Source organism: Capra hircus, chromosome 19 (assembly GCF_001704415.2).
Source record: "Capra hircus breed San Clemente chromosome 19, ASM170441v1, whole genome shotgun sequence".
NCBI classification, from domain to species: Eukaryota; Metazoa; Chordata; class Mammalia; order Artiodactyla; family Bovidae; genus Capra; species Capra hircus.
In genome coordinates, this window is record NC_030826.1 from 44,573,266 (window position 1) to 44,594,854 (window position 21,589).

General features: G+C 48.5%; 1 protein-coding gene across 1 annotated transcript in view; it reads right to left on the bottom strand.

Annotated features, from left to right (window-relative positions):
* MAP3K14 (mitogen-activated protein kinase kinase kinase 14) overlaps positions 1-14,457 on the bottom strand; it is a 42,979-nt gene extending 28,522 nt beyond the window's left edge. The window contains exon 1 of the mRNA XM_018065266.1: positions 14,353-14,457. The gene's annotated coding sequence lies outside the window, so the exon portion shown is untranslated. The remainder of the gene's footprint in view (positions 1-14,352) is intronic.

Consider the following 21,589-nt stretch of genomic DNA (forward strand, 5'->3'; position numbering starts at 1 on the left):
GCAGGGTTCCAGGTGGAGGAGCTTAAAGGGTAGGGGCAGATGGTGGAGACTGGGCGTTGAATGAAAACCCTGCCACTGGAACAGAACCCACTCCCTGCCCAACCTGGGCCGATAAAGTCACAAGTTACAGGCCTCTGTAGGGCTGGCGAATTTCCCTTTGGCAGAGAGATGAAGTGGGCACTGGGATCTAGAAATAAGACATTGCAGGAAGGAATGAAACTCAGCTGCAGGAATCTCAAAACCTGCCTCCTTGCCAGCTTGCGGCCTGCTTCCCAGGAGAGCAATTTCTGCCTAAGCATTTCCCATTAAAGAGGAAATGAAATGTGAATGTACATTAATCATTAAAATCTTATAGGTCAGTTATAAAAAATAAATCTGCCATGCCCACAAAACTCAGTCTCGCTGCCAATTCCATAGATCACACTGCCGGGTAGATGAAATGTGTGGAATAATATTTATGCCCATCCCCAGTTCCCACCACATGTCAATGTTAACTAGTCCCACGTGTGCTGAAACACTGCCGTCTCCAGTCCTTTCCAGTGTTTAAGGCACGAAATCACCGCACACCTGTTCCATTAGCACAGGCCTTACCCACTTTCAGCTTCTCCCTGACCCCTCCCATCCCACACTGAGGCCAAGCTAATCTCAAATCATCATGTCCTTAAGATAACCTCAAGCTGAAAGACATCTGTCGGCTGTGCACGGCTTACGGCCCGGTCCCAACTCTGTGGTCCATAATCTCTCACCACTGTTTCCCTAAACACAGGGTTTGGCTTTGGCCAGTCTGAGCTCTCCAGACCCTGCTGGCTACTCAGATCTACAGTCTCCGTGTGCGCCTCGTCCTTGTGTGGGCCACCCTGCCCATCCTGCTTATCCTTCCCAGGCGAAGCTCAGGCCTCCCACCTCTAGGAAGTCCCTTCTGTTGGCACCCGGCCTCCTTGTTCTTCTCACCCTTATTCCCTTGACTCATCACATGAAGTAATGTAGATAAAAGAACTCTAAATATGATAAATCATCATACACCAAGGGAAGATAGCCATTTGTGCACACAACTCCAGAACTGCAATCTAGGAGGTATGGAGCATGTATGGAGAAATACAGGAAAAGATGTACAAAGATGTTCAGTATATCTTTATAACAGTAAAACACTTGGATACCAATGTCTAATTACATGAGAGGATAATATTAAATAAGTCATGGCACAGCCATTAGAAACATTTACAAATAATATTTGCCTATATGGAAAAATGCTTATGGCATACAATGTTAACATAAAAAGGATACAGAATCATATACTCTTGAAAGTCCCTTGGACAGCAAGGAAATCAAACCAGTCAATCCTAAAGGAAATCAACCCTGAATATTCATTGGAAGGACTGATGCTGAAGCTGAAGTTCCAATACTTTGGCCACCTGACTCAAAGAGCCGACTTACTGGAAAAGACCCTGATATTGGGAAAGATTGAAGGCAGAAAGAGAAGGGGAAGACAGAGGATGAGATGGTTGGATGGCATCACCGATTCAATGGACATGAGTTTGAGCAAACTCTGGGAGATGGTGAAGGACAGGGAAGCCTGGTGTGCTACAGTCCATGGGGTCACAAAGAGTTGGACACAACTGAGCAACTCAACCACAACATGATCCCACCTAGCATGTGTCTGTCGGAGAAGGCAATGGCACCCCACTCCAGTACTCTTGCCTGGAAAATCCCATGGATGGAGGAGACTGGTAGGCTGCAGTCCGTGGGGTCTCCAACAGTCGGATACGACTGAGCGACTTCACTTTCATGCATTGGAGGAGAAAATGGCAACCCACTCCAGTGTTCTGGCCTGGAGAATCCCAGTGACGGGGGAGCCTGGTGGGCTGCCGTCTACGGGGTCACACAGAGCCGGACACGACTGAGGCGACTTAGCAGCAGCAGCAGCATGTGTCTGTATGTTTTACCAACATTTATAAAAATGTACACACTTAGCACAGATATGCAGCAATGGTTCTCCCTTGGTGGTGTTTTAATATTCTTTATACTTTTCTAACATTTTCACTTTTTCTTTTTTTCTGCAGTGAGCAGGTACTACTTTTCCTAGTCTTCATTTTTCTATTTTGGTCATGCCATGCTGCTTGTGGGATCTTAGTTTTCTGACCAGGGATAGAACCTGGACCCTTGGTAGCAAAAGTGCAGAGCCCTAACCACTAGACTGCCAGGGAATTCCCTCAGTCTTCATTTTTTTAACAGATGTTTCCAAGTGGCAAAAATAAAATACAGAAAAGATATACAATGAGAAATATAAGTCCCTCCCACCCTTCTCCCATTCTTCTGAGGGGATCCCATTACCTATTTCTTACATGTCCCTCTAGAGATGCTCTCTCTGGGGTATTACTTTTATGGTGAAACCAAGCTATAACTAAAAGAGGGTCTCTCGATATGGAATGAGGCATCGGGTCCACATTTGTAACCCCCACCTGCACACACAGACACACACACAGACACAGACACACACACACACACAGAGGAAACCTTGCCAGAACCCCTGGGGCTGGTCAGTGAGTTCTGGCCACAGGGCTGCGAACACAGAAGCTGGAGATGGGTAAGCTCGTCCCTCCTGGTTTTGGTTTCCATTTCACCCCCCTTCTTGTTCTCCCCTGGGGACTGTGAGTTTCATTTGCAGTGACTCAAGAAGCAGGAGGGTGCTCACAGATGGCTCTGCCAGCCGCCCCAGCGCTGGTGGCCAGTGCTTCCCTGCTTTTAATTTATAACCATCCAGTGACAAGGTTAACGCAGTGGCGAAGATGCCAGATGTAAGGCATGCTCGTGGGCACGTGCGGCCCCATAAAGAGTGGGAAACAAATGGTACAAATAAACGTATTTCCAAAACAGAAATAAGGGTCACAGATGTAAAAAACAAACTTATGATTACCAGTGGGGAAAAGGATAAATTGGAGGTTTGAGACTGACATATTCATACCACTATAAATAAGTGAATAATTAATAAGGACCTGCTGTATAGCACAGAGAACTACTCAGTACTCTGTAATGATCTATACGAGAAAAAAAATTGGGAAAAAATAGTGGATATGCATGTAAAAAAAGAGCATGTGTATAACTGATTCACTTTGCTGTACAGTAGAAACCAACACAACATTGTAAATGAACTATACCCCAGTAAAAATTTAAAAAAAAAAGAGTGGGAACCAGCAGAACTGGACCTGAGAGAAAAACACTGGCCCCTCTTTGGCTGCTTATGTCTGCTGGCAAGGCCTCGGCTCTGAATGGACTTAACAATGACCTGCCTGTGCATGATGGACCAGGACCCAGGACTCCTCAGCAGCTACAGCTGAAATCAGTTCTCCTGTGGACATCTTTGGGTGTTTTCAACAACCTGCTGTTGTATGTCTGCAGAGAATTACGTGCTGGTTGTCAATTATAATAAAAATAATAATGGCAGCTAAGATTGCTTGCTATGTATTAGGTATATTAGGTAATTTTGCTATGTATTCATGTGTACTACTCTTTGAATCCTTACAATATCCCCTTGTATAGAGGGATAAACTGAGGCTCAGCAGATCAAGTGATCTGCCCAAGGTCACACTGCAAGGAAGTGGCAGAAGCAGGATTTGCACATGGGACTTTCACGTCAAAGTCCATATTCTAATCATGACACTGTATCCACTTTCAAATGATCCAAGTTTTAAAAACTGGGACCCAAATGGAGAAGCTGCCACAAGCCAAACGTTTGTTACTGAGAAACCCAGGGACTGAACCAGGAGGAAGCATCTCAATTAGGAAGCCTAAGCACAGCCAGCCTATGTTCTGGAAAGAGCAACTTTAAAATGGCAGTGGGGAACAAAGACGCCAAGCCTGTGGCAGGCCTGTGTTCCTTAGCCCACCCGTGCTTACCTCAGCTGGGCCCATCCCAGGGGCCAATTCTATGACAAAATTCAAATTCATTGTTCATTTTATAAAGCCTGGCTCCGGGTTTCCTGAGCCTAGCTTACCATTTGTTTGTTTTTGTTTTTAATAGCAAAGCCTTGAGCATCAGTTATTAAATTCATAAATGTGGTTATTACTTGGTCCCCAGTTCCCTGATATCGGGTATTGTATAAACCTTAAACACATTACAAGGACATTTTCAATTCAACTGTCAAATCTTTTGCATGAGGAGAGTCAATAGCATATAGAAAGATGCCACTGGAAGCATCACTGATCCAGAGACAATTATGGGACTGGTATGCAGGAGCATGGAGGGTGTAGTATTGAGAAAAACCCTGACCACATGTGTACTTTGTTTTATCCAATATGCAGGAAGCAATTTTTAATGTATGCTATGTCAAAAAATTTTCATAAAGTCACTGAAATCTGCAGGTTGGGGTATCTGATGTAACTGAGTGCTCTGATGAAGTGGTAGCTGCAGTGTGTACCACTCCATCGCGACCAGTTTCTGATGACAGGGCCATAAACTGCCCTCCACGCCAAAATCAAACCAGACACAACCGGCTTTCTTTGATGAGTCAAAACACACTTCTGGATCTTGCCAAGCCTTAAGGTCATCACCGTGAGCAAGGTCTGCTTGTGAAAAACTTGTTATTTAACTTTTCAGATTGAGTTCTGAGCAAGGAGCAGTTCCCTGGGCTGTGGTCAATTTCCACTGCAACACAACCCCTCCCCCACCTCTGTTGGTTGGTTAACTCTGCTTTTCACAGGTAGGACTGGCTTCAGGCAGGGTCTACCTGTTCGGCTGGGGAGTTGAAAAGCCATGGGCTCAGCCTCTTTGTCAGGGAAGAGGCTTCAACTTCATTGTAGATATTGGTGACTGGTTCTGAAATTGAGGAACTAGTTTGAGGAACTTCAGAATAAACAAGAAACCCAAACAACTTGGCTTTCCACAGAAGGCTTCCAACGCATGGGGCTATACGAAACGAAGGACAAGGTCCCTTTGGCAGTGGCACCAGACTATGGCCCTGAACCCTGACCATGGCCTCGTTTCAGATGCTGTCCTACACATCCTTTGACAGACTGGCCTGAATGGACATGTCCCTTGAGGACATGTCTCTTTCTAACATGGGGTCACATTCTTTGTCCTCCCCCAGGACAGAGGAAAGGCCTTGGGACCCACACTAAGACAGGGAATATTCTCAGCGGGTCCCAGATCAATTCCTTGGTAAAGGAGGGGGCACCAGGAGCCAGCCTCTGGCAGCTTAGCTTCTCTCAGGCCAGCACGACCCAGAAAGAGGAGTGTGGATTCTAGTTTTGCACTGCCATGCACAACAGCCAGCCAGTGGCTACCACGCTCCAGGTGCTGTGCTGGCCAGAGCAGATGCGAGGGTGACCAAGGCAGAAATGGTCTCGAGTTCTCACTGCTGTAGCCCAGTCACTGAGACCCACTGTCACAGGTCGGGCCTCAGACCATCCGCCTGCGCCTCTGTCTGATTGGCCCCAAGCATACGGGATTGGCAAGCGCGGCCACTGCCCTCTCCTCCCCAGCCTGGAAGGCTAAGTCAGCTATGTCTTTAACGGCCTGCTATTCACTGACTTCCCTGGTGGCTCAGACAGTTAAGTGTCTGCCTACAACGCAGGAGACCCAGGTTCGATCCCTGGGTCAGGAAGATCCTCTGGAGAAGGAAATGGCAACCCACTCCAGTACGCTTGCCTGGAAAATCCCATGGACGGAGGAGTGTGGTAGGCTACAGTCCATGGGGTCACAAAGAGTTGGACATGACCGAGTGACTTCACTTTTCACCTTTCACTTACTTGCTGTCTGCTTTGGCTCTGAGCTACGTTCCAGCACATTTCTACTGATAGAGCCTATACCTCCACCATTGCATGGGAGCTGGGGAAGGGAAGCCACCATCTGAGGGGACTTACTCAGCCCCCTCCAGCTCCCACAGCCATGGTTCATAATTTGGCACCTAATATGTCTGCCTTTATGTCCATCTTCCCGCCACCATGGCAAGTTTGTCGAGGGGCAGCACCTCAACAAAAGAAGGCTGAGTGCTATAGAATTGATAATCTTGAACTGTGGTGCTAGAGAAGACTGTAAGAGTCCCTCGGACAGCAAGCAGATCAAACCAGTCAATCCACTCTGAATACTCACTGGAAGGACTGATGCTGAAGTTGAAGCTCCAATACTTTGGTTACCTGAAGTGAAGAGTCAATTCACTGAAAAAGACCCTGACATTGGGAAAGACTGAAGGCAGAAGGAGAAGAGGGTAACAGAGAATGAGATGGTTGGATGGCATCGCTGAGTCAATGTACACGAACTTGGGCAAACTCTGGTAGATGGTGAGGGACAGGGAGGCCTTTCATGCTGCAGTCCATGGGGTTGCAAGGAGTTGGACGTGACTTGGTGGCAGAACACACACACAATGTATCTGCCTTTATGTCCATCTTTCTGCCACCACAGCGACCTTGTCGAGGGACAGCATCTCAGCTGTCCTTGTTTTCAGATGCTAGCGCCTAGCAGAGCCAGTGCATTTAATGCCCCTGGTGAGCTCTGACTGGGATAAAGGATGCCGGATGTACTCCTGCAGGACAGACAGGTGCCATAGGCTCTGAGACCCCAGGCGGTGCAGTCGCCTGGTGAGCTGGAGGGAAGAAGTCCGCTCCACGCACACAGCATGGTAGCCGTATTCTGCCTGCACCCCAGCAAGGAGGAGTCCTGCAAGCCGGCTACTGAGCCACCTTGTCATCCTTTCTCCTAAATGCTGGAGAAGGAAATGGCAATCTACTCCAGCATTCTTGCCTGGGAAACTCCAAGGTCAGAGGAGCCTGGCAGGCTACAGTCCAAGGGGTCACAAGAGGCAGACGCAACTGAGAATGTACACTCACTCCTACATGCTCATCGAGAGAAACACATGATTTCCAGTTCCTGAGATGATGACCCTTCTCAACTGGTTGGCATGCATCTGGGCTCAGATTTGCATACATGTGTTAGATGGGAGGTAACACGCAAATCTCTGCCTTTCACATTCATCTTTTTTTTTTTCTTTTGGCCACATGACAGGGAGTACAGGATTTTAGTTCCTTGACCAGGTATTGAACCTGTGCCCTCTGCAGTAGAAGCATGGAATCTTAACCACTGAACCACCAGGGAAGTCCCTTGTATTCGTCTTTGTAAATCTATTCCTGCCTCTCAAAGCATCTCCCAATTGGGACTGCTGAGCACGGGCTCAAGTTATCTGTTAGGTTAGGTTAGTTATCATCCAACCTAACTTCCTGGGCCAGAGAAGTCCATTTCTAATCTTAATTGGTAAGAGCATCTTCATTTGAGGCTGACAAAGCCTCCCTTTGTCCCAAACCTCCCAGCTCTCCCTAGTAGTGACAGGACTAATTCTGGTCTGGTAAAAGGAAATGTCAAAGACAGCAGAGCATGGTGGTGGATCTCAGACAGGACAATTCTCTGGACTTAGAGGGGACATTATTCAGGGGACATCAAGCTTTGCCCACAAGGGAGAGCCTCTTCACTGAGAGGAGCTGGATGGATCTGGAGGGAATGATGCCCAACTACTCCAGGTCTTTGGGCCACTTGTATGCCATGGCCCACATAACAGGAAAAAGATATAGAAGAGCTTCTTGGCACACAGTGGGTTTGCAGCCTCACAATCAATCATTCATAGCTACTGAAGGCCCACCTCTGGGTAAGACACTGCCTGGTGAGGTAGGTCAGTGCCCTACAGGTGGAGACAACCTTTGAGACTTCCAGGTAACCCTGCCCAGAATTGTATTTTCTTATCAACCTTCACCTCCTGTGGTTACACGAACCTCATGGTACAAGAGAGTGTCAAATAAATAGCTTTCTGTTTACTTTTCCTTAGACTCAGGGTGGCTATTGCTCTGGCTCCACCCTCCCCAGGCTGGCAGAGCTAGAAGAAAGACCAAGTGTGATGGGGTTGGGTGGGGACATGAAGGAGTAACCCCTGCTCTGGGAGTATCTCCTTCGCTCAGTGGCAGCACAGCACGGCACAAAGAGCCTGGACTTTAGCTCAGATCCTGCAATTAACTAGCTGTGTGGCCCTGGGCAACTCACTTAACTTCCTGAGTTCACCATTTTCTCTTTTGTTAAACAGAGAAGTGTGTAAATGGTTATGATCACTTCCAGGCTGTAACTCAAAACAGTTTCTTTTTTAAAAGCTAAATATTTTTATGATTTTATTTATTTGTTTGGCTGTGCCGGGTCTTCGCTGCGGCATGGGCCTTTCTCTAGTTTCGGTGAACAGGGCTACTCTCTGGTTGCGATGCTCGGGCGTCTCGCTGAAGCGGCTTCTCCTGCTACCGAGCACGGGCTCTTGGGTGCGCAGGCTTCAGCAATCGTGGCCCCTGGGCTCTAGAGCGCAGGCTCAATAGTTGTGGCACACAGGCTTAGTTGCCATATGGGATCTTCCCAAATCAGGGATTGAACCCATGTCTCCTGCATTGGCAGGTGGATTCTTTACCACTGAGCCACTAGGGAAGCCCAGCAGCTCTTTCTTGACAGAGAGGTTCAGGCCTAAGGTCACTTAGCCACGCCCACCCAAAGTGACTGCTGGCTAGTCTAGATGGAAGAGGTGTGGGCAGGGGGCTGGAGAGGAGCCTGCGATGGATAAATGAAACAAGGTAACACTAGCTCTTCCCCTGTGGTTTCAATAAAGTCAAGCCCACCTGGACACTGAGAGGTCTCTGACCTTCAGCAATAAGTTCAACACCAACTGTATTGGTCCAGGTCAGAGAGTCTGAAACAAACCCTGTGCCTTGAAGGATACCTGGTCATGGCTTTAGTGCTAAGAGGGTCGGCAGAAAGTCCGGCAACCAGAAACTGTGTGGAAGAGATGGCTCAGGAGTTTCCTTTGCAGCATCTTTCTGAATCCAAACACTGGTGTGGCAGGCTCAGAATTCGCAAGTTTCCTGAAAGCCAAGGTCCAATCCAGCCTTTCTGATCCCTGGAGCTCTTCAGAGCCTCCAACTCAGGTGGTAAAAAGGAAAGCAGGTAGAAAAGGGTTCCCCGAAAGGCCTTTCACACCAAAGTTGTGGTTTGTATCTTTCTGCTTTTTGCCAAGGGGTTTCCCAGCTCCCTGGAGCCAAAGCTCTCCTCTGGCTTCTTTGTTGACTGTCATTGGAAATGGGCCATTTTCCACCCTCAAGGTGGTTGGGCTCAAGAGCGTGGTGACACTGCTGATCTGGGCTCTCTGCCGGGTCCACATGACCCCCTGCTGGAGGAGCCATTTTTCTGTTGTTTGGCAAGCCCTGGGAGCCCCTAGCTGGCTTCCTTATTCCCCCTGCCTCCAAAGCCCCTGGACTGAAATGAACATGAGCTTTGGCAGACAGCTTCTCCACAAGGTCTGCTCAAGACTTCCTGTGACTGAGCTGGGGAATAAATCGCATGTCACCTACACCCCTGCAAGTGTGACTCACCTTCCAGAGAAAGTGCTCTGCTCACCTAAGCAAAGCTGCCTGGAAAATGACTAAGGCACCTATCAAATGCAGTCTGTGGGGCCAACCAGTTGCCGACCTGGGCTCAGACACACTCTGCCTCTCACCTACAGTCTGAAGTCAAGTGTGGAGTTGCCACTCTGGGCCTGCTGGTTTCATTTTCATCTGAACTGTTAGCTCCACACGAGGCTTGACATCCGGTGATCTATTTTTTCTAAAAACTAGGTTCACTTTAGAAATGACTCTCTGGCCATGAAGACAGCTTCCCCAAGAGAAAACAAGATGTTATTTAAAGGGGACGTCAGCCTGGTGGGAGCTTGCATTTTTGTTTTCTATTAAGAAAGGGGGGAGAAAAAGAATTTAAAATGTAATGTGAAACTGTTTTTTTGCTTTTTTTTCCCTTGGGTGATTTAAAGGGAAATCTGAGAGTTGCTGACTGTGGATCAAGGGCCCCCAGACCAGTGAAAAGATGACAAAGGGCAGGGTGCCACACGGTGGTGGGAACCTTGCCCCACAGGACCCAGGCTTCCCTTTTACTCTCCCAGAGAGGAACAAGTGTTTGTTGACTTATATTCTACGCAGTATTTTCCTTTTTTCCCCTCCACAGTTAAGGCTGGCACCCACTTCACTGCATGGGGGACACAGGAGGGCCCCAGAAAGGCACAGCTGTGCCTTCCTCTGGGTGGTGGCCGAGGGTGCCCCAGGTTTAGGCTTGCCAGCTCTGAGCAGGCAGAGCTGGAGCCTTGTTAGGTTCCTTAGGAGGGTGATGAGGGCAGAATTTAGTGTAAGACAGGGAGAACATGACAGCTAAAACCTCCAGACAGAAGACATGTCCCACTCGTGGTCCTGCTGAGAAAATGACAGGCCCTGTCAGGCAGCCTGACCCTTCCTGACATCATCTTACAGAAAACAGGTCTAGTCAAAGTGGTAATTGCCAACTACCAGTACTGCGATTACCACTACAACCACCAGCCACATTTACAGCCATTGTATCCTCTGGCTTATTCCGTGCCGAGCTCAGCACTTTATATATATTCTCTCATTTTCTACTCAAAACAACACCACGAAATGTTTACAGACGGGGCACCGGACGCTTAGAGAAGTGAACTGATTTGCCTGGTGTCACACAGGCAGACGGTGGCAGACCTGAACCCGACCTGGCTCTCTCTCTGACCCGGCAGCCTAACCCCCCACACAGGGCACAAAGATGCCGTGGACTGGCTCTCCCGTTCTGGGCGAGTTGCTTGACCCCTCTGCTTTACTTTCTGCATCTGTAAAATAGGGATAAGCAGGCTTGACCAGAGGATGTGCTCTTTATCTTTCAGACTTTTAGTAATAATTATTATGGATAACAAGTATCGACTCTTAATTACTTGATAACACTTCTTGATAATCCCTGTGAACGTAAATGGAAAAATAAAGCAGCTACCTGGTTTAGTTATATTCAAAATGGACATGTTTTGGAAACAAAAAAATTCCCAACTTATCCTTTTATACGTAAGTTAGTAGAAAAAGCATTGAACTAGATGTCAAGAAATGTGGGTTTAGATTCTGGACATGACACTGATTCCCTGAGTAATCTCATCCACTTGATCTCTCCTTACTAGGCTTCATGTTCCTGATCTTGATCCCTGCCTTCCTTTGTTGGAATACTGTGAGAAAACGCAGAGAATGGCCATGAGGTATCATTATTCTCAATGTCATATAATCTCAAGGGATTCATACCAGTAGGATAAGAGATTAAAACATATAAAATAGCAAGAAGAGAAGGGGATCTTTTTACTGAAATACAGTTGATTTACAATGTTGTGTTAATTTTTAGTATACAGCAAAGTGATACAGTTTTATATATACATATATATGTATTTTTCCCATTATCATTTATTACAGGATATTAAATATAGCCCCCTGTGCTGTACAGTAGGACCTTGTTGTTTATCCAATCTGTATGTAAGAGTTTGTATCTGATGGTCCCAAACTCCCAATCTACACATCCACCCCCACCTCTGCCTTGGCCACCACGAGAAGGGGAGCCTTTAAACTAGAATACAGTGAAGGGCACACAGGGCACTGAGGAAAAGTGAGTCTTCTCTGCACGGTCCCTCAGGTAGTTAAGACAAGGCTAGAACTGAAGACCCCAAAGCCAACAGATGTTCAGTGCCTCGCTCAGCTCGACTGAAATGCTCTACTATTCCATCTGCCCTATGTTTGGCCTTCCATTTCTAATCGACTGCTTTCAACATTTCAGTCAGCACCACCCAGCAAATGCAGAGCGTTCACACGTGCATCAATTTAAAAGCTCACCTACCCCTTGAAGGTGCTCAACCCCTACTACTTGCCCTGCCCAGGGATCTCAGCGTGCAGAGGCCAGGGGGAGCAGGCTTATCCTTAAAGCTTCCCAAATCCACTGACAGGGAACTGTCCCCCCCTCCACCACCACTTTCACACTGGTGTCTTCCAAAGGGCCCATAAGGCTCAGATGTTTCCAGTTTAACTGAAATACTAAAATGGGGCAAACAGGAAGCATCAGATACAACTGCGGTAGTGACTTATTAATCATGAAAGCAGAATTTTAGTTGCATTTTAACCTTTTGCCAGGAAAAAAAAAAAAAAAAAAAACAGTTCTCAGATGATGGAAGCCATTGATAGAAAGAGGCTCTCTATGTGTGTATCAAGCTAACTTACACTTTTAATTCAGGGCCGAACTTGGTTTAAGATTTCTTAACTACCCTCCCAGAAAGACCATCTGTTAGGTCAACCAACATGAATCTCTCAGCTCTTCATCAAGGGAGGCAGGCCGGTTAGGAAAGCTCATGTGCTGTCCCTTGAGACAGGAAAAAAAATAGGAAGCTAAAGTGACGTCGCAGGCCAAAGTGATCGGACACCCTTAAGAGGGTGCCAACAACGAGGAGAACGGCCCTGGGTCAGTCTTTACCCATCTTCCATCTCTGCAGATCTCACACCAGACCCTGGCCAGGATGAACCGTTACCACGCACCAAACAAAAACCACAACAGTTGCCTGGAGTTGGACAACCAATCAGGGCAAGCCCGCTTCTCAACATTCAGTGATACACAAACACTCCAAGCAGATCACAATGGAGTCAGTGTTCAACAGGAGAAACAAAATGAGGAACCAAACCTCCGTCTGTGGAGGCGAAATGGCCAACCAGACATTTTTGTTTAATAGATGAGGGTTCATTTGGCAGGGTCTCTGTCTGTGGTACCGCTTGCTCCCACAAACTCTAACAGACAGCACCAGGGGCGAAAAACCCCCTTTCAGAACTACTCCTTATAACCTGAAAACAGTCAGAAGGGGACTGAAGCTTGGTGGCTTACTGCTGTCTGGTCTCACAAAAGAGCTGGAACACATACCTGGGTATAGATTTCTAAAATTAAAGTCAGAGATGAGTACTTTTATTTTGAGGCCTTCTGAGAAGTTCACTGCCACACCCTTCAAAATAAAAGAGGATGTCCTCCAGGCATCTGAAAATCTCAGAGGTCTGGCATCACTGCACCAAAGGAACGGACTTTGACATCACTTAAAAAACACCAAGAGTAAATCCAAACACTTTGTAAGTGAGACAAGCACCTGTTCTCTCATGTTAAGAGCATAAATACCACACCAAATATTTCTCCCCATGTCCTGCATCCAAGTTCCATAACGTGGTTCTGCTAGGGAAAGGAGCCGGGGAAAGATTCCAGTGGCCCAGATTAAAGTCGTCACCCTGAGTCTCAGCTGTGAGGCATTGGGCAAGAGCCATTTACCCGCCTCCAGTCCCTGGCAAACACACACCTGCCTCAGGTGCCTCACCTCTAAAACAGGACAATATTATCTATCTTATCACACACAAATCTGAAGGAAAAGGGTTACAGGTATGAAGACACTAAGTAAAAAAAAAAACACATCACTAATGTAAAGATACTATCTCTTTCTAATCTTTCAGAGAGACTATGTTTCTAGTCAAGGGGTTTTCAACATTTATTCCTGGAATAAACTTCAGAAGGCTATTTTGTATCAGATCCCACCTCTCACCATATAACTTCACTTGCTTTTTGAGTTCATCATCAAGGGACAGTGTTCATTGTCCTCCAGTTAAAACAATTTATATCACAGATTTCTGTCTCTTTTCTCTACTCATTCCCTAGTCCACCCTTTAGGACTGAGAGCCACATCTTAACTTCAGTTAGGAAACAAACTGCTTTTCCTGAAGTTACCCGGCACAGAGGAGGTTCCTGGGCAAATGGGGCTCTTTACAAGGGGCCTCCTTCTGTCTGGTGCCTCTGGCTGCAGGCTGCCAGGGCCATGATGGACTTCCAAGATGGGATATTTTATCTGAGCCGACAGAGGAAGTCCTGAGTGGAGTGGAAAGAATTATCGAGGGGTCAGGGAGAGAAAGGATGCTGCGACCAGCCAGCACTGCCCCGCTGGGTGCTAATCGGAGGCTCCATCTCTTCTCCCAGGCTCGGGGTGTGACCCCAAGAACTTCCCAGGAAAGACCTGAGGGTTTCACTGCCTGGACAGGTGGGAGGGCGCAGGGACCCGGCGCGTTGGGGCGTTCGGCACCTTAAGCCCAGTGCCGAGGTAAGCCCTCATTCTGGAGAACATCCAGGGAACCGAGCAGGACGGGCAGGCCTGGGCGGTGGAGCAGCCTGGCGCGGGGAAACGGGGGTGTCGGCGAAAGGGAAGGAAGGGGCCCTTGCGCGCGCTTCGGGCGAGCGTGTGGCCTGCGGGTGTGCAGGGTGAGGCCGGCGTGCGACCGTGGCCCTGGCGGCGTGAGGGAGGGCGCACCGGCGGCCAGCTGCCACAGCCGAGGACCGGCGCGAGTGGGTCCCCGGGCCGCGCCGCCGACCCCACCATTCCGATGCGGCGGGCCAGGCCGAAGCCCGGCCCCGGGTTGAGGAGTGACCCGTCCTCGCTGCCCCTCGCCCCGGGACTCGCTCTAGTCACCTACCGGCCGAGCGCCGATCTCCCCCACCAGCGAGTGTCGCGCTCGCCTCGCCCTCGATCTCCCGCCGCCTGTCGCGGACCGCTGCTCTCTGGGCCCACGGTCGCCCCGCCCCACCCCGGACCCCGCCCCTTCACCGCCTTCCCGGCCGCCCCCGGGGCCACGCCTCCACCCGCGGCAGCAAATTTGCCTCGCTTCGCGCCTCCTTGCTTTGGCAGCACCTAGCTTCTGGCCCCGCCCACTCCCCAATCTTCCAATGAGACGGCGCGTCTCAGCCAGTTCCTTCCTACCGCCCCAAGCAACGATTGGTTAACGAGGCCCTGTTTCCAGAAATGGGCACTATTTCCGGACAGTGTTTATAGCAGAGATGGCTGGGCCGACCGGACAGAAGGCGGAGGCGGTCGGGGTGTTGGTGGAACCACACATGCGCGCTCGGCTTCTGGCAGTCTTACTGGTTGCGTTCCTCTGGAGGTTACGGGAAGGAAGGGCCAGTGTGCGCATGCATGGGCACTCCCCAGCCTAAGACCTGGTTACCTAGGAAACCGCGAAGCGCCGTCTCCCCAGGTTTTGGTTGTGTTTCCTCTTTGCTCCAAGCCTTGGCGGCTGAGGCAGGTGTGTTGGCTGTTGGGGGGAGAGGGGCGGGGCGGGGAGGGGCTGTGTATTTAGAAACATTTTATTAAGCACTTACTGTGAACCTGGCGCTGTAGCGTCTCTGAGGCTTAAATAGTGCCTGCCTTCGAGAAGCTTGCGGAGTTAAAGGCTTATACAGGTTACACCTGTGTGTTGAAACCCTTGTCTGGTGAGAGCGTGCGGCTGGCGTGGTGCAATCCCGTCCCACAGTCAGAGAAGTAACCTGGTGTGAGCGCTGCGTGAAGCATCTCCTCGCTGAGTTTATGGAGCCAGAAAGAAGACTAGAGCTTTACCTATGTATAAAAAGGACTTGGAGTGTGAATATGCACCAAGGTGTCACCAGTGCTTCTCTGAATGGGGATGGGGCAGCGAAGGGGTTGGGGAGTTGGTTTAGGGAGGTGTGACTATTTTTTCTTTTCTAACTTTTGCTTTTCCAAATTTTCTAGTGTTTCCACAGTGAGCTTGTTGTTTATTTATAATAAATAAAAAAATTCCACACTTAAAAAGTAGTTTGCAAAATAAAAGATACGCCGGTACCTGGGCACTCCACCCCCATCAGTGGTCTAGGGCAGGCAAGTGAGGTAAGCGGCTCTAGTGGTAGAGGTAAGCAGGCCCCATTCAAGGCCGTCTGGAGAAATAAGGATTACCCCATCTCTGGAAGCCTTGGAGCAAAGACCTGCTCAGGTTTTGTTTTTTAGTCTGTACCACGCAGCATGGGGTCTCTTAGTTACTTGACCAGGGGTCAAACCCATGCCCCCTGCATTGGAAATGCGGAGTCTTAAGCATGGGGGTGTCAGAGAAGTCGCAGGACTTTTTGGACAGTCGTTCATAGCTTGATGTATGTTTCTGGAGATCTGCCTCTAGCAGACATCTTGGTTGAGGGGAATAGGAAAGACCATTCATTCAGGCAGAAAACTTAACCTCAGGGCCTCATCCACTCACTCAGGCCATAGATTAGTTTTGTTTGGCTGGTGCAATGTTTTCTTAAAATTGAATTTGCATGCCTTAGAGCAGAGCCTGGAGTTCCTCACAGCACACCCCCACCTCCCTCCCCCAGTCTTGCTCTCAACCACTTAACCTATGTCATCTGCCTGGCTACTGAGACATTCGGGGTTATGGTCCCAATAGAGCCCATGCTTCGGAGTTGGATAGTCTCCGTTGCATAAACTGGCTCTGCTACTGACTGGTGTGGGAAACGATGGGTAAAGAAGAAGCTGGGGGCCCCTTAAAGCTGCTTCCAACCCCAGGGTTTTCATTTAAGTGAGTCAGGGAGAGGCGGAGCTTGGCCAGATGGTTGCTATCAGCAAGCCTGGATGCAGAGCTTGCCTCTTCCACCACCTGTTTGCCTCTGGGCATATTGCTTCTCAGGAAAGACATGGGCACAGGGCCAGAGTTTGCAGATATTCCCTGGCCCGCCTTAGCCTTCTGCCTCTTTCACTGTTCCTTCTTTATGACACCCAGTGCCCATGTACTTTACCCAGCTTCCCTTGACGCTTCTCTGGGTCAGTGGGATGCCCTCACCCCAGCCCTGCACACACACCCCACCCCCCACCCCCTGCAATCAAGATGATCTACCTTTAAATCTATCCAGAAACTTTCGAAAACTCAGCAGTGGCAAAAAGCTGGACACGACTGAACAACAACGGCAAAATCTATCCACTAACACTAATGTGTATTAGTGGGAATGAGTGAATGTCTTGATCCAGAGTTGCAGCTTCCAAGAAGGAATTTCACATTAGGTTGCAGGAGAGGAGCGAGCCTCTACAGGCTAGTGAGGGAGAGATTTGGGGCAAGCGGGGCCTCGTGGTTTTTTCAGCTAGTGTCCTCAGGCCTTTCCAAGATCCACTGTGTGTGGGCTGAGGTAAGAGGCAGCATAACATCCACTCTGAGCTCCACAGAGACTCCAGGCCTTGAAATGCTGGCATCTTTTGGAAGGAGTGCTTCAGGGTAAAATGACTTCCTTCCAGCCCAGCCAGCTAAGTCATGACAACCTGGGAAGGTTTCTAGCCCCGAGTCACTTGTGCAGTCTCAGCTCTGCCCGAAATAAAATAAACTGGTATTTGTGGGGTGACTCACACCTGGAGCAGTGAGCTGGGTTCTCAGCAGTAAAGGATTTCCACATCTCACCTCCATGTTTCAAGTCTGGAAATGGAAGGGCAAGACTGCTTTTCCAAAACGAATAACAGCTTCTGTTTTATGAGAGCTTACAGAAAATAAATCAGCTATTTATAAGTGCTTTAAAAAACCTAAAAAAAATTTTTTTGTTTTTATTGAGCCAGGGATCTTTAGCTGCAGCGTGTGGAATCTAGTCCTCTGACCAGGGATTGAACCCTGGGCCCCTTGCATTAGGAGTGTGTAGTCTTAGCCACTGGAGAAGGCAATGGCACCCCACTCCAGTACTCTTGCCTGGAAAATCCCATGGACAGAGGAGCCTGGTAGGCTGCAGTCCATGGGGTCACTAGGAGTCGGACACGACTGAGTGACTTCACTTTCACTTTTCACTTTCATACGTTGGAGAAGGAAATGGCAACACACTCCAGTGTTCTTGCCTGGAGAATCCCAGGGACGGGGGAGCCTGGTGGGCTGCCGTCTACGGGGTCGCACAGAGTTGGACACGACTGAAGCGACTTAGCAGCAGCAGCAGCAGTTTAGCCACTGGGCCACCAGGGAAGTCCCTCTAAATGCTTTGTATGCATAATCACCTTGCTAAATATTCACTTCTGTCCAGGGTTTCCCAACCTGGCACTGCTGACATTTTGGATTGGATAATTCTTTGTTGTGGGGGGGGGGCATCATATATATTATAAGATGTTTAATAGCATTTCTGGAAACTTCCCCAGAGGGCCAGTGGTTAAGAATCCGCCAGGTGGACTCAGGTTTGATCCCTGGTCGGGGAACTAAGATCCCACATGCTGCGGGGCAACTAAGCCTGCATGACACAAATAGAGGTATGCTTGCATCAACTACTGAGCCCTAGCGCCATAGCTAGAGAGCCCATGCACCTCAGTGAAGACCCAGTGCAGTTAAAATAAAAATAGATAAAAAATAAAAAGGGAGGTTATATCCCGTGTTTAAAAAAAGAAAAAAGCTCTTCTGGCCTCTGCCCACTTGATGCCAGTAACACCACCCTCCTACACCCAGTTGTGACAACAAAAAATGTCTCCAGGCATTGACAAATGTCCCAAAGAGAGCAAAATTACCCCCAGTTGAGAACCCTTAACTTCATAGAATAGGTTATTGTTATTACCACCCCCACTTCACAGATGAACAAACTGAGGCTCAGAGAACAGTAACACTCAAGTAATAGAAGATCTGGCTTTCAAATCATATGCCACCCAGAGCTACTGCTCTCCTGCATGCGGGACTCTACAAAGACACCGTGGGCTTTAAGAAGTAAATTGCCCAATCATTTCTGTAGAAGAGTGATGAAGACTGAGTGATTTTTGTGCATCAGGGAGAGAGTGCCATTCTTGAATCATTTCTCCATTTCTGTTTGCTTTGGAACAAAGGGAATTATATTCTGGTTTTTATTGCCTTAGTCAGCACAGTTCATGGTGTCCAGCCACATCTAGTGAGAAACTGGCCAGTGAATCATCTGTGTGTCTGTGGATCTCAGGCCCCACATTCTTGGGAGATCCTGAAGTTACGCTTGAGAAGAATTCAGATGTGAGACTGAGATCAGAGAGGACTACGGGGTGGCAGTGGATGTTTCTGAAGGAGACGCAGTTTTCTTTTGCCATCGGGCCTGGCCGAGGCTGCAGCCATGGTGCTGTCGTCCTCCCAGGCGTGAAGCTGCCCCATTGCTGCCACACAGTCCAGAGGTATAAGAGGGGGCCAGGGAGACAGGACAGGGCATGGATGCACAGTGCTGTGCTGGAACTCGTTTCCCGTGCTGCCGTCAGGAATTCATGTTGCTTGAAATCAGACACGATGTAAATATTTACACCATGGTAACTGGCAGACAATATAAACCAGGGCTACCTACCCCCAAGCTGAGTGTTCAACATTTCCCAGCACACCATTGTATGTGGATTCTGGACTCTGATTGCCCCTTATCCATTTTGCTTCAAAGGGGACATGGAAGAGGGCACGGCAAGCCATAGCGCTATGGGACGGCAAGCCATAGAGCTATGGGACAAGAGGAGGAGCCCTGGCGACGTGGCTGAGGAGAGAAGTGTCCATTTTCGCAAAGGATGGAGCCTGGGGTGGGGGTGGGAAATTCTCAAACATGGGGCAAAAATGACATCACCAAGAGCAGGTCCTGGGCATCCGCAAGACCCTTCCTGAACTTGGAACCTTCCTAGGCTTATTCAGGAACCTTGGGCTAAGGCTTGATTCAAATTTTTCTCACTTCCTGATTGGTTATCCCCTTCTAACTCACCTCAACATCATCCTAAACCCTTCTGGTAGATTTAATCCTCCTGAGAGACCCCGTAGGTCATGTGTGCCACCCCCAATATCCAGGCACCTCCTGCCCTTTAGCTTTTTCTTCTCAACCCAACCTAAAAACAGGCCAACAAAGAAGAAAGAAGAAAAAAGAAAAAACCCTTCCCCTGTCCTGGCTTTCCCCTCAACTCTTGGCCCAGACTCCTTTCCCCTCTTAGCCGCCACACTTCTCAGTACTCCTGGTGTCCACTACATCTCCCACTAGCATGTACTGCCTGTAGGTTGCTTTCTGCCCACCACCCTTTCTATCTGTAGAGAGAGAGTGAAGTCGCTCAGCCGGATCCGACTCTAGCCTACCAAGCCCCTCCATCCATGGGATTTTCCAGGCAAGAGTACTGGAGTGGGTTGCCATTTCGTTCTCCAGGGGATCTTCCTGACCCAGGGATCGAACCCGGGTCTCCCACATTGTAGGCAGACGCTTTACTGTCTGAGCCACCAGAGACCCTCAGTAATTGCATCAGAGTTAGATGACTTCTTGTGGCTCCCATCTGCAGCCAGCCGCTGCTGTGATGCTCTGAGCACCTACTGTATCAGGCCCTGGGGAGGGAGTATGGGACCTTCAGACTTGTCCCTGCCCTGCCCTCAGGGAGCTTCCTGTCTAGCGTTTGTGTGGGTGGGGCAGAGGGGGGCGTCGGTGTAGGCCTTGAACAAGTGACTACAGATGGGGACTGAAGTCATTTCAGATGATGAGGATGTTGAGAGGATGGACAGAGTATGCTGCATCAGGTAGGGGCCAGCCAGGGAAGCAGAACTCACTCTGAATTTTTAAACATGGAATTTCCTACAAGGAGTTGGTTATACATAGAATGGAAGAGCTGAGAACCCCAGGAGGAGATGACGAGGTAACCAGGAATCCACTATGAGTCCTGGCTTGAAAGAAAGCAGTGTAATCAGTGGCTGGTGGCCAGGGTTACTTGGAAGAAGTTGAAACCACAGAAGAGATGCAATCCACTTCCATAGATACCGCTTAGGACTGAGCCAGGCAAAGATTCTCTTTTGCTTTCACCTTCCACCCTCTGGTCTCCTGCTCAAACCCTACGAGGGTCAGTCACCTGCAGTGAAGAGCAGAGAAGGTGAGGACTGGATTGGGAGGGCAACAGCCAAAGCACCATAGGGATGGGATGGGAGATGATGAGGGGGGGACTGACTGAGTGAAAGGGATTCAGAGAAGGCTTCCCTGAGAAGCTAAGCTGAGATTTGCAGGGTGAAGGGGAGTTAGAGGAGAAAATGTTCCCAGCAATCACTGGCATTTTAAAAAGACTTCAATTTTTTAGAGCAGTTTGAGGTTCACAGCGAAACTGAACAGAAGGTGCAGAGATTTCCCATCTACTTCCTGCCCCCACACATGCATAGCCTCCTCGTTATCAACATCAGCCACCCGAGTGGTACCTTTGTTATTATAGTCCATGAACCTACATGACACACTGTAATGACCCAAAGTCCACACTTTCCATAGGGTTCACTCTGGCTGTTGTACATTCTGTGAATTTGGACAAGTGTATGATTCATCATTATTATATCATACAGAGTATTTTTACTGCCCTAAAAATCCTCTCTGCTCTGTTCATTCCTCCCTCTTCCCACCCCACCACCCCCCAAAAGCTTGGCAGCCACTGATATTTTTACTATCTCCATAGTAATAAATAAATAAAATTATGATACATTCAGATAATGAAATACTATTCAGTGCTAAAATGAACTATCTGACATGAAAAGATTTAAATGCACATTACTTATGTATTTATATGCATATTACTTACAAGACTTAAATGCATATTAGTAAGAGAAAGACAATATGAAAAGATTACATATTATATGATCCTGACTATATGACATTCTGAAAAAGGCAAAACTATGGAGACAATTAAAATGGTATTTTTTTCTGCCCATTCTCTCCCTGAGGTTTCACAGATACTGTACTTTCTGCCTAGATTTCTTTTTCTCATTCTTTTATTTTTTGGCCATGCTGTGGCTCATTCTCCCATTCCTAAAGATTGAGACACACACCAAGTTTCAGTGCTAACCCCCCTACCTCTCGGTACTTTCTCCTTTGGAGATCTCATCTATTCCTGACTTGATTCCATCATTCCACAGGCATTAATTGAGTGCCTCATGTGTGCGAGGCACTTGATTAAAGCCTTTGATGACAGTGAGGGATGAATGAGTC